Source organism: Triturus cristatus, chromosome 12, assembly GCF_964204655.1.
Source record: "Triturus cristatus chromosome 12, aTriCri1.1, whole genome shotgun sequence".
NCBI lineage: Eukaryota > Metazoa > Chordata > Amphibia > Caudata > Salamandridae > Triturus > Triturus cristatus.
Window position 1 is genome coordinate 724,016,253 of NC_140595.1, and position 12,233 is coordinate 724,028,485.

The 12,233-nt window shown below is 40.3% G+C and overlaps 3 non-coding genes across 3 annotated transcripts; all 3 read left to right on the top strand.

Annotated features, from left to right (window-relative positions):
• Positions 1-1,292: 1,292 nt before the first annotated feature.
• On the top strand, positions 1,293-1,374 carry TRNAS-AGA (transfer RNA serine (anticodon AGA)). The gene has a single exon. It is a non-coding gene; the product is annotated as a tRNA-Ser (tRNA).
• Positions 1,375-5,313: 3,939 nt separating this feature from the next.
• Positions 5,314-5,395, top strand: TRNAS-AGA (transfer RNA serine (anticodon AGA)). Its single transcript has one exon. It is a non-coding gene; the product is annotated as a tRNA-Ser (tRNA).
• Positions 5,396-9,334: 3,939 nt separating this feature from the next.
• Positions 9,335-9,416, top strand: TRNAS-AGA (transfer RNA serine (anticodon AGA)). Its single transcript has one exon. It is a non-coding gene; the product is annotated as a tRNA-Ser (tRNA).
• The last annotated feature ends 2,817 nt before the right edge of the window (positions 9,417-12,233 follow it).

Consider the following 12,233-nt stretch of genomic DNA (forward strand, 5'->3'; position numbering starts at 1 on the left):
CTTAAACGTAGTTTCTCAACTGCTTACAGGTGGTACAGTAGTGCTGGATCTAGGATCCAACACTGACCTAGAAAAAGTAACCATAACCCCACTTACCTGCTAAGTGAATTTCCTTCCATAGGATAACATTGGTAATTTGATCAGCAAAAGTTTCTAAGTGTCAACTTTTAAAATAGCAAAATATTGCTTAAAAATCACAACAGTAACTAAAACGAATTTACTCACTTGTTTCCAAGAACTGTCCCAGGACTGAATCTAGGATCCAGTCCTCGATTTAGAAAAGTATTCCTGAAAGTAATTAATTGCATATAACTTAAAATTCCCATTGAGCTCAATGTATTATTGTGATTCAAATTGTGTTGCCTATTGTAATAAACTGTAACTATGACCTGCAAAAGTCAATTGCCTATTGCAAAGTATTTAACTAAAGCATCTCACTCTGAGAAAGTATATTTTGATACCTATTGTTGGTTCTCAAATAAAACAACAATATCTTTTTAATGCAAACCAATGGCCTAGTGTTCAGTTCTTGAGTGTGTGAGACCATTTGCTGACTGAGTGTGTACAACAAATGTTTTACACTGTACTCTGATACTGCCTTACTGCTCGGCAAGCTACTACTTTAGAGAGTAAGGTTATATCTAACTTTAGCCTCTGCCAAACCTCTGGGGACTGGGGACTCTGTGCACACTGTACCTATTTGGGAACAGTATATACAGAGCCACTTTCTCACAGTAGTGATAAAGTGATTAGAGTCCTACGGCCAACATAAAGATACAGCAAAACGTGAGGTGAAAAGCAAAAAGGTTGCTGGTAGGCCACCTTAAGGATGCCAGGTCTAACAAAAACTGAACTAAGGATAACATGAGTAAAACATCAGGTTTCTCTACTGCATTTGGTGAGACAAGTGGGCCTTCTTTTATCTTCCATTCAAGCAATCTTTGACAGACCCCTTTATTATAGAGCTTTTCAAGGATTAAAGATAAGGCACTTACAAAGGAGTCCCAAATACTCAGAGATGGTTGACTTCTGTAATATGGGTCGTCGACTAAAAGCAGCGCAAAAACAGAGTGCAACGGGGTCCAAAAAACTTGAGTGCCACAAGAGAGTTTGAATGCAAGCGTATCCTTTTACAGATCCAGAGATATACTCATGCAATTTTTATTTTTAGGACAGAACGTGCATGATGAAAAAAACATTGTTTTTAAAAAGCGCATTGCAGAATATTAGTACTTTGATGTGGGAAAACTTCAAAACTTTCAAACAAAATATTTGTATGCAGCTTACAGCAAGTTGTTGTGGCCGAGTGGGTAAGGCGATGGACTAGAAATCCATTGGGGTATCCCCGCGCAGGTTCGAATCCTGCCAACAACGAGAATCTTTTTATTATCGGCTACAATTTCAGAAGTTAACCTTTAGTATTTCTTCCATTTCAGTTTTATAAATAGGTGGCTTATTTTTGTGTCACTATTGCCTCTCCACATATTTGTTATCGCTACCTCTTTCATGTCTTTGCTACACCTCATTCCTACTTTAGCACTGGTGTAAACGCTTCAAATTATTATACCGTTGCTCTCTCATTCATACCTGCGCATGCACTTGAAAGTTACTTTACCAATAAAAGACGCAAAGAGAGAAATAGAACAAAAGTGCTGGCTGGATTGGCAAACACACTTCATAAAACTGCATTTTCTTTTTTATTCTCCCTCGTGTTACATGCTTAACCTCCCCATGTGTAATTTCTCTTAACCTGCTGTCCCAGGAAGAGAATTCATCTACAGGCTCTTTCTGTGTTTTTTTCCCTAGTCTGTCTTTCCCATTTCTTAGCTGTGTAACTGTTCCTTTATGCGCTCTATTTAAACGCCATCAATCTCATTTGAGCTCCTTGCTCCCGCTTCTGTTTTCTCCACCTCTCATACTGCCAGTTCTCTCTTTCTCTGTGATTGGTGGCTACTTTCCTGAGCTTCCGAAGCCACGTGGTTCCTGCCTCTTGTTGTCAGACTTGAATTGGAAAAGGAACCATATTAACAAGCCTTTACCACTCACACACGGCGGAAGTTTATACTTTAATTCAGTGAGCTAAGAAAAGCGTGTTGTGGGTCCCCTACGAGCCATGGTGCTTGCTTCATCATGATTTGGCACCAGTCATTAGCCGCAGCTCTGCTAATGAGCCACTGAGGTCAGTTTCAATATTTACTCAAAAACATAACCATGCAGCCCTCCCCTCAACTGTGTATTATCTTGCTTTTCTGCTGTTCGTGTGATTAGCTGGGAGGAGCTCACGGCGACATCCTCCCTATAAAAGTGTAGATGGATCACTCTCTAATTCTTTCTTGCTTCACATACAAATGGCTTGAAAGGTGCAGGGAAGATGCAGGTCTAATAGACAGAATAGAAGGTCTGTGCCAGGTGGGTTTCTCTGCATTGGTGTCCCATCACAGGTCCGCAAGTGTATTGTGTGATCTTTGACTCCTGGCATTTCACAAGCAGGCGGCCAGGAAACGGTTTCAGCCTATCAACCACTGAGGAGACGCAGCCTCTGAATGAGGAATGAGGAAGCAATGAATACATCCAGCCTATCACAGGAACAGCCCTGAGTGTTCCGAATTATAAATTCTCCATGTCACTGTATGTCGTTGAGCCCAAGTAGCTCGCCGTGATCGTATAGTGGTTAGTACTCTACGTTGTGGCCGCAGCAACCTCGGTTCGAATCCGAGTCAAGGCATTGTGGTTGGCAATGTCACGGCAGTTGGGTGTTAATTTTACAGAATTAGCAAATGTACCAGTGGTTTTTGTAAAATGTCTATTAAAAACAGATCCTTTCAAATATTTAAACCATCTAACAACAAATGATTTAAACTCGCATGATTATAAGCTGTAGCTATAATGTATTTACTTACATAAATTATCGTTCTTGAACCTATTGGGGGTGAAGGGAGAGCGGAGCTCACCCCCCAGGTGCAGTTGTGTGACCTGTGTTGTGGCTCTCTAGAGGGAAGGCACAAATTTTGCTGTCACCCAGCCCAATCCAGACGTGTATTGGGGCCAGGTTTCAGGCAAATAGAGCAGTAAGTGCAGAGAAATGTTCACTCTCTAAAAGTGGCATTTCTAAAATAGTAAAGTTAAATCCAACCTCACCAGTAAGTAGGATTTTCAATAAATAAATAAAGCTACTCCTCTCCGATATGGAATTACCAAATAAAAAGTATAGGGGAATACACAGAGCTAACCTATGAGAGGGGTAGACCTCACAGTAGTGAAAAATGAAATAGACTGTTTGCTACTTACAGGACACGCGAACCACCAAAGTACATATCTTATTTTTTACTTACATAGCATCATGCACCTAGGACTACCTAGGGCCTACCTTAGGTGTAAATTATATGTAATAAAAGGGGAGTTTAAGGCTTGGCAAGTAGGCTGGGACTCCCCTGGGAGACCCCTGAGTCTATGCCCAGAACCATAACTCTGCCAGTCGAGTACTTACCTAAAAGCCGATAACTCACTTTTCTTCCATAGGCTAACATTGAGTGGTTTCACTTGGAAATTCTTCTAAGTGGTGTGGAGTTTTGGAACTTTAAAATATTCATCTAAAATCAGCCGAACAACGAATTCTGATTTACTCACCTGTTATCAGGAGAGACCTCAGTGCTGCATCTTGGAGCTCAGTACTGACCCTGAAAAGTAATTTTAACCGTACTTACCAGTAACTCGAATTTCCTTCCATGGGATATCATTGCCTGCTTTTCGCTGAAAATTTTCTAAGTGTCGATTTTTGAAACTTACAAATATTCTTTAAAAATCATACCAACTGTGAAAACGTAATTGTTTACCTGTTTTAGATAGATGTCCCAGTACTGAGCCTAGGAGCCCAGCACTGGATTACAAAAGTAACGAGAACGTACTTTACCCGTAACTTGAATTTTCTTCCATAGGAAACCATTGACTGTTTTTCTGTGAAATTTCTTCTAAGTGTCGATTTTGCAAACATGTAAATATTCCTTAAAAATCGCCTGTATAACTTAAACGTAGTTTCTCAACTGCTTACAGGTGGTACAGTAGTGCTGGATCTAGGATCCAACACTGACCTAGAAAAAGTAACCATAACCCCACTTACCTGCTAAGTGAATTTCCTTCCATAGGATAACATTGGTAATTTGATCAGCAAAAGTTTCTAAGTGTCAACTTTTAAAATAGCAAAATATTGCTTAAAAATCACAACAGTAACTAAAACGAATTTACTCACTTGTTTCCAAGAACTGTCCCAGGACTGAATCTAGGATCCAGTCCTGGATTTAGAAAAGTATTCCTGAAAGTAATTAATTGCATATAACTTAAAATTCCCATTGAGCTCAATGTATTATTGTGATTCAAATTGTGTTGCCTATTGTAATAAACTGTAACTATGACCTGCAAAAGTCAATTGCCTATTGCAAAGTATTTAACTAAAGCACCTCACTCTGAGAAAGTATATTTTGATACCTATTGTTGGTTCTCAAATAAAACAACAATATCTTTTTAATGCAAACCAATGGCCTAGTGTTCAGTTCTTGAGTGTGTGAGACCATTTGCTGACTGAGTGTGTACAACAAATGTTTTACACTGTACTCTGATACTGCCTTACTGCTCGGCAAGCTACTACTTTAGAGAGTAAGGTTATATCTAACTTTAGCCTCTGCCAAACCTCTGGGGACTGGGGACTCTGTGCACACTGTACCTATTTGGGAACAGTATATACAGAGCCACTTTCTCACAGTAGTGATAAAGTGATTAGAGTCCTACGGCCAACATAAAGATACAGCAAAACGTGAGGTGAAAAGCAAAAAGGTTGCTGGTAGGCCACCTTAAGGATGCCAGGTCTAACAAAAACTGAACTAAGGATAACATGAGTAAAACATCAGGTTTCTCTACTGCATTTGGTGAGACAAGTGGGCCTTCTTTTATCTTCCATTCAAGCAATCTTTGACAGACCCCTTTATTATAGAGCTTTTCAAGGATTAAAGATAAGGCACTGACAAAGGAGTCCCAAATACTCAGAGATGGTTGACTTCTGTAATATGGGTCGTCGACTAAAAGCAGCGCAAAAACAGAGTGCAACGGGGTCCAAAAAACTTGAGTGCCACAAGAGAGTTTGAATGCAAGCGTATCCTTTTACAGATCCAGAGATATACTCATGCAATTTTTATTTTTAGGACAGAACGTGCATGATGAAAAAAACATTGTTTTTAAAAAGCGCATTGCAGAATATTAGTACTTTGATGTGGGAAAACTTCAAAACTTTCAAACAAAATATTTGTATGCAGCTTACAGCAAGTTGTTGTGGCCGAGTGGGTAAGGCGATGGACTAGAAATCCATTGGGGTATCCCCGCGCAGGTTCGAATCCTGCCAACAACGAGAATCTTTTTATTATCGGCTACAATTTCAGAAGTTAACCTTTAGTATTTCTTCCATTTCAGTTTTATAAATAGGTGGCTTATTTTTGTGTCACTATTGCCTCTCCACATATTTGTTATCGCTACCTCTTTCATGTCTTTGCTACACCTCATTCCTACTTTAGCACTGGTGTAAACGCTTCAAATTATTATACCGTTGCTCTCTCATTCATACCTGCGCATGCACTTGAAAGTTACTTTACCAATAAAAGACGCAAAGAGAGAAATAGAACAAAAGTGCTGGCCCGATTGGCAAACACACTTCATAAAACTGCATTTTCTTTTTTATTCTCCCTCGTGTTACATGCTTAACCTCCCCATGTGTAATTTCTCTTAACCTGCTGTCCCAGGAAGAGAATTCATCTACAGGCTCTTTCTGTGTTTTTTTCCCTAGTCTGTCTTTCCCATTTCTTAGCTGTGTAACTGTTCCTTTATGCGCTCTATTTAAACGCCATCAATCTCATTTGAGCTCCTTGCTCCCGCTTCTGTTTTCTCCACCTCTCATACTGCCAGTTCTCTCTTTCTCTGTGATTGGTGGCTACTTTCCTGAGCTTCCGAAGCCACGTGGTTCCTGCCTCTTGTTGTCAGACTTGAATTGGAAAAGGAACCATATTAACAAGCCTTTACCACTCACACACGGCGGAAGTTTATACTTTAATTCAGTGAGCTAAGAAAAGCGTGTTGTGGGTCCCCTACGAGCCATGGTGCTTGCTTCATCATGATTTGGCACCAGTCATTAGCCGCAGCTCTGCTAATGAGCCACTGAGGTCAGTTTCAATATTTACTCAAAAACATAACCATGCAGCCCTCCCCTCAACTGTGTATTATCTTGCTTTTCTGCTGTTCGTGTGATTAGCTGGGAGGAGCTCACGGCGACATCCTCCCTATAAAAGTGTAGATGGATCACTCTCTAATTCTTTCTTGCTTCACATACAAATGGCTTGAAAGGTGCAGGGAAGATGCAGGTCTAATAGACAGAATAGAAGGTCTGTGCCAGGTGGGTTTCTCTGCATTGGTGTCCCATCACAGGTCCGCAAGTGTATTGTGTGATCTTTGACTCCTGGCATTTCACAAGCAGGCGGCCAGGAAACGGTTTCAGCCTATCAACCACTGAGGAGACGCAGCCTCTGAATGAGGAATGAGGAAGCAATGAATACATCCAGCCTATCACAGGAACAGCCCTGAGTGTTCCGAATTATAAATTCTCCATGTCACTGTATGTCGTTGAGCCCAAGTAGCTCGCCGTGAACGTATAGTGGTTAGTACTCTGCGTTGTGGCCGCAGCAACCTCGGTTCGAATCCGAGTCACGGCATTGTGGTTGGCAATGTCACGGCAGTTGGGTGTTAATTTTACAGAATTAGCAAATGTACCAGTGGTTTTTGTAAAATGTCTATTAAAAACAGATCCTTTCAAATATTTAAACCATCTAACAACAAATGATTTAAACTCGCATGATTATAAGCTGTAGCTATAATGTATTTACTTACATAAATTATCGTTCTTGAACCTATTGGGGGTGAAGGGAGAGCGGAGCTCACCCCCCAGGTGCAGTTGAGTGACCTGTGTTGTGGCTCTCTAGAGGGAAGGCACAAATTTTGCTGTCACCCAGCCCAATCCAGACGTGTATTGGGGCCAGGTTTCAGGCAAATAGAGCAGTAAGTGCAGAGAAATGTTCACTCTCTAAAAGTGGCATTTCTAAAATAGTAAAGTTAAATCCAACCTCACCAGTAAGTAGGATTTTCAATAAATAAATAAAGCTACTCCTCTCCGATATGGAATTACCAAATAAAAAGTATAGGGGAATACACAGAGCTAACCTATGAGAGGGGTAGACCTCACAGTAGTGAAAAGTGAAATAGACTGTTTGCTACTTACAGGACACGCGAACCACCAAAGTACATATCTAATTTTTTACTTACATAGCATCATGCACCTAGGACTACCTAGGGCCTACCTTAGGTGTAAATTATATGTAATAAAAGGGGAGTTTAAGGCTTGGCAAGTAGGCTGGGACTCCCCTGGGAGACCCCTGAGTCTGTGCCCAGAACCATAACTCTGCCAGTCGAGTACTTACCTAAAAGCCGATAACTCACTTTTCTTCCATAGGCTAACATTGAGTGGTTTCACTTGGAAATTCTTCTAAGTGGTGTGGAGTTTTGGAACTTTAAAATATTCATCTAAAATCAGCCGAACAACGAATTCTGATTTACTCACCTGTTATCAGGAGAGACCTCAGTGCTGCATCTTGGAGCTCAGTACTGACCCTGAAAAGTAATTTTAACCGTACTTACCAGTAACTCGAATTTCCTTCCATGGGATATCATTGCCTGCTTTTCGCTGAAAATGTTCTAAGTGTCGATTTTTGAAACTTACAAATATTCTTTAAAAATCGTACCAACTGTGAAAACGTAATTGTTTACCTGTTTTAGATAGATGTCCCAGTACTGAGCCTAGGAGCCCAGCACTGGATTACAAAAGTAACGAGAACGTACTTTACCCGTAACTTGAATTTTCTTCCATAGGAAACCATTGACTGTTTTTCTGTGAAATTTCTTCTAAGTGTCGATTTTGCAAACATGTAAATATTCCTTAAAAATCGCCTGTATAACTTAAACGTAGTTTCTCAACTGCTTACAGGTGGTACAGTAGTGCTGGATCTAGGATCCAACACTGACCTAGAAAAAGTAACCATAACCCCACTTACCTGCTAAGTGAATTTCCTTCCATAGGATAACATTGGTAATTTGATCAGCAAAAGTTTCTAAGTGTCAACTTTTAAAATAGCAAAATATTGCTTAAAAATCACAACAGTAACTAAAACGAATTTACTCACTTGTTTCCAAGAACTGTCCCAGGACTGAATCTAGGATCCAGTCCTCGATTTAGAAAAGTATTCCTGAAAGTAATTAATTGCATATAACTTAAAATTCCCATTGAGCTCAATGTATTATTGTGATTCAAATTGTGTTGCCTATTGTAATAAACTGTAACTATGACCTGCAAAAGTCAATTGCCTATTGCAAAGTATTTAACTAAAGCATCTCACTCTGAGAAAGTATATTTTGATACCTATTGTTGGTTCTCAAGTAAAACAACAATATCTTTTTTATGCAAACCAATGGCCTAGTGTTCAGTTCTTGAGTGTGTGAGACCATTTGCTGACTGAGTGTGTACAACAAATGTTTTACACTGTACTCTGATACTGCCTTACTGCTCGGCAAGCTACCACTTTAGAGAGTAAGGTTATATCTAACTTTAGCCTCTGCCAAACCTCTGGGGACTGGGGACTCTGTGCACACTGTACCTATTTGGGAACAGTATATACAGAGCCACTTTCTCACAGTAGTGATAAAGTGATTAGAGTCCTACGGCCAACATAAAGATACAGCAAAACGTGAGGTGAAAAGCAAAAAGGTTGCTGGTAGGCCACCTTAAGGATGCCAGGTCTAACAAAAACTGAACTAAGGATAACATGAGTAAAACATCAGGTTTCTCTACTGCATTTGGTGAGACAAGTGGGCCTTCTTTTATCTTCCATTCAAGCAATCTTTGACAGACCCCTTTATTATAGAGCTTTTCAAGGATTAAAGATAAGGCACTTACAAAGGAGTCCCAAATACTCAGAGATGGTTCACTTCTGTAATATGGGTCGTAGACTAAAAGCAGCGCAAAAACAGAGTGCAACAGGGTCCAAAAAACTTGAGTGCCACAAGAGAGTTTGAATGCAAGCGTATCCTTTTACAGATCCAGAGATATACTCATGCAATTTTTATTTTTAGGACAGAACGTGCATGATGAAAAAAACATTGTTTTTAAAAAGCGCATTGCAGAATATTAGTACTTTGATGTGGGAAAACTTCAAAACTTTCAAACAAAATATTTGTAGGCAGCTTACAGCAAGTTGTTGTGGCCGAGTGGTTAAGGCGATGGACTAGAAATCCATTGGGGTATCCCCGCGCAGGTCCGAATCCTGCCAACAACGAGAATCTTTTTATTATCGGCTACAATTTCAGAAGTTAACCTTTAGTATTTCTTCCATTTCAGTTTTATAAATAGGTGGCTTATTTTTGTGTCACTATTGCCTCTCCACATATTTGTTATCGCTACCTCTTTCATGTCTTTGCTACACCTCATTCCTACTTTAGCACTGGTGTAAACGCTTCAAATTATTATACCGTTGCTCTCTCATTCATACCTACGCATGAACTTGAAAGTTACTTTACCAATAAAAGACGCAAAGAGAGAAATAGAACAAAAGTGCTGGCTGGATTGGCAAACACACTTCATAAAACTGCATTTTCTTTTTTATTCTCCCCCGTGTTACATGCTTAACCTCCCCATGTGTAATTTCTCTTAACCTGCTGTCCCAGGAAGAGAATTCATCTACAGGCTCTTTCTGTGTTTTTTTCCCTAGTCTGTCTTTCCCATTTCTTAGCTGTGTAACTGTTCCTTTACGCGCTCTATTTAAACGCCATCAATCTCATTTGAGCTCCTTGCTCCCGCTTCTGTTTTCTCCACCTCTCATACTGCCAGTTCTCTCTTTCTCTGTGATTGGTGGCTACTTATCTGAGCTTCCGAAGCCACGTGGTTCCTGCCTCTTGTTGTCAGACTTGAATTGGAAAAGGAACCATATTAACAAGCCTTTACCACTCACACACGGCGGAAGTTTATACTTTAATTCAGTGAGCTAAGAAAAGCGTGTTGTGGGTCCCCTACGAGCCATGGTGCTTGCTTCATCATGATTTGGCACCAGTCATTAGCCGCAGCTCTGCTAATGAGCCACTGAGGTCAGTTTCAATATTTACTCAAAAACATAACCATGCAGCCCTCCCCTCAACTGTGTATTATCTTGCTTTTCTGCTGTTCGTGTGATTAGCTGGGAGGAGCTCACGGCGACATCCTCCCTATAAAAGTGTAGATGGATCACTCTCTAACTCTTTCTTGCTTCACATACAAATGGCTTGAAAGGTGCAGGGAAGATGCAGGTCTAATAGACAGAATAGAAGGTCTGTGCCAGGTGGGTTTCTCTGCATTGGTGTCCCATCACAGGTCCGCAAGTGTATTGTGTGATCTTTGACTCCTGGCATTTCACAAGCAGGCGGCCAGGAAACGGTTTCAGCCTATCAACCACTGAGGAGACGCAGCCTCTGAATGAGGAATGAGGAAGCAATGAATACATCCAGCCTATCACAGGAACAGCCCTGAGTGTTCCGAATTATAAATTCTCCATGTCACTGTATGTCGTTGAGCCCAAGTAGCTCGCTGTGATCGTATAGTGGTTAGTACTCTGCGTTGTGGCCGCAGCAACCTCAGTTCGAATCCGAGTCACGGCATTGTGGTTGGCAATGTCACGGCAGTTGGGTGTTAATTTTACAGAATTAGCAAATGTACCAGTGGTTTTTGTAAAATGTCTATTAAAAACAGATCCTTTCAAATATTTAAACCATCTAACAACAAATGATTTAAACTCGCATGATTATAAGCTGTAGCTATAATGTATTTACTTACATAAATTATCGTTCTTGAACCTATTGGGGGTGAAGGGAGAGCGGAGCTCACCCCCCAGGTGCAGTTGAGTGACCTGTGTTGTGGCTCTCTAGAGGGAAGGCACAAATTTTGCTGTCACCCAGCCCAATCCAGACGTGTATTGGGGCCAGGTTTCAGGCAAATAGAGCAGTAAGTGCAGAGAAATGTTCACTCTCTAAAAGTGGCATTTCTAAAATAGTAAAGTTAAATCCAACCTCACCAGTAAGTAGGATTTTCAATAAATAAATAAAGCTACTCCTCTCCGATATGGAATTACCAAATAAAAAGTATAGGGGAATACACAGAGCTAACCTATGAGAGGGGTAGACCTCACAGTAGTGAAAAATGAAATAGACTGTTTGGTACTTACAGGACACGCGAACCACCAAAGTACATATCTTATTTTTTACTTACATAGCATCATGCACCTAGGACTACCTAGGGCCTACCTTAGGTGTAAATTATATGTAATAAAAGGGGAGTTTAAGGCTTGGCAAGTAGGCTGGGACTCCCCTGGGAGACCCCTGAGTCTATGCCCAGAACCATAACTCTGCCAGTCGAGTACTTACCTAAAAGCCGATAACTCACTTTTCTTCCATAGGCTAACATTGAGTGGTTTCACTTGGAAATTCTTCTAAGTGGTGTGGAGTTTTGGAACTTTAAAATATTCATCTAAAATCAGCCGAACAACGAATTCTGATTTACTCACCTGTTATCAGGAGAGACCTCAGTGCTGCATCTTGGAGCTCAGTACTGACCCTGAAAAGTAATTTTAACCGTACTTACCAGTAACTCGAATTTCCTTCCATGGGATATCATTGCCTGCTTTTTGCTGAAAATTTTCTAAGTGTCGATTTTTGAAACTTACAAATATTCTTTAAAAATCGTACCAACTGTGAAAATGTAATTGTTTACCTGTTTTAGATAGATGTCCCAGTACTGAGCCTAGGAGCCCAGCACTGGATTACAAAAGTAACGAGAACGTACTTTACCCGTAACTTGAATTTTCTTCCATAGGAAACCATTGACTGTTTTTCTGTGAAATTTCTTCTAAGTGTCGATTTTGCAAACATGTAAATATTCCTTAAAAATCGCCTGTATAACTTAAACGTAGTTTCTCAACTGCTTACAGGTGGTACAGTAGTGCTGGATCTAGGATCCAACACTGACCTAGAAAAAGTAACCATAACCCCACTTACCTGCTAAGTGAATTTCCTTCCATAGGATAACATTGGTAATTTGATCAGCAAAAGTTTCTAAGTATCAACTTTTA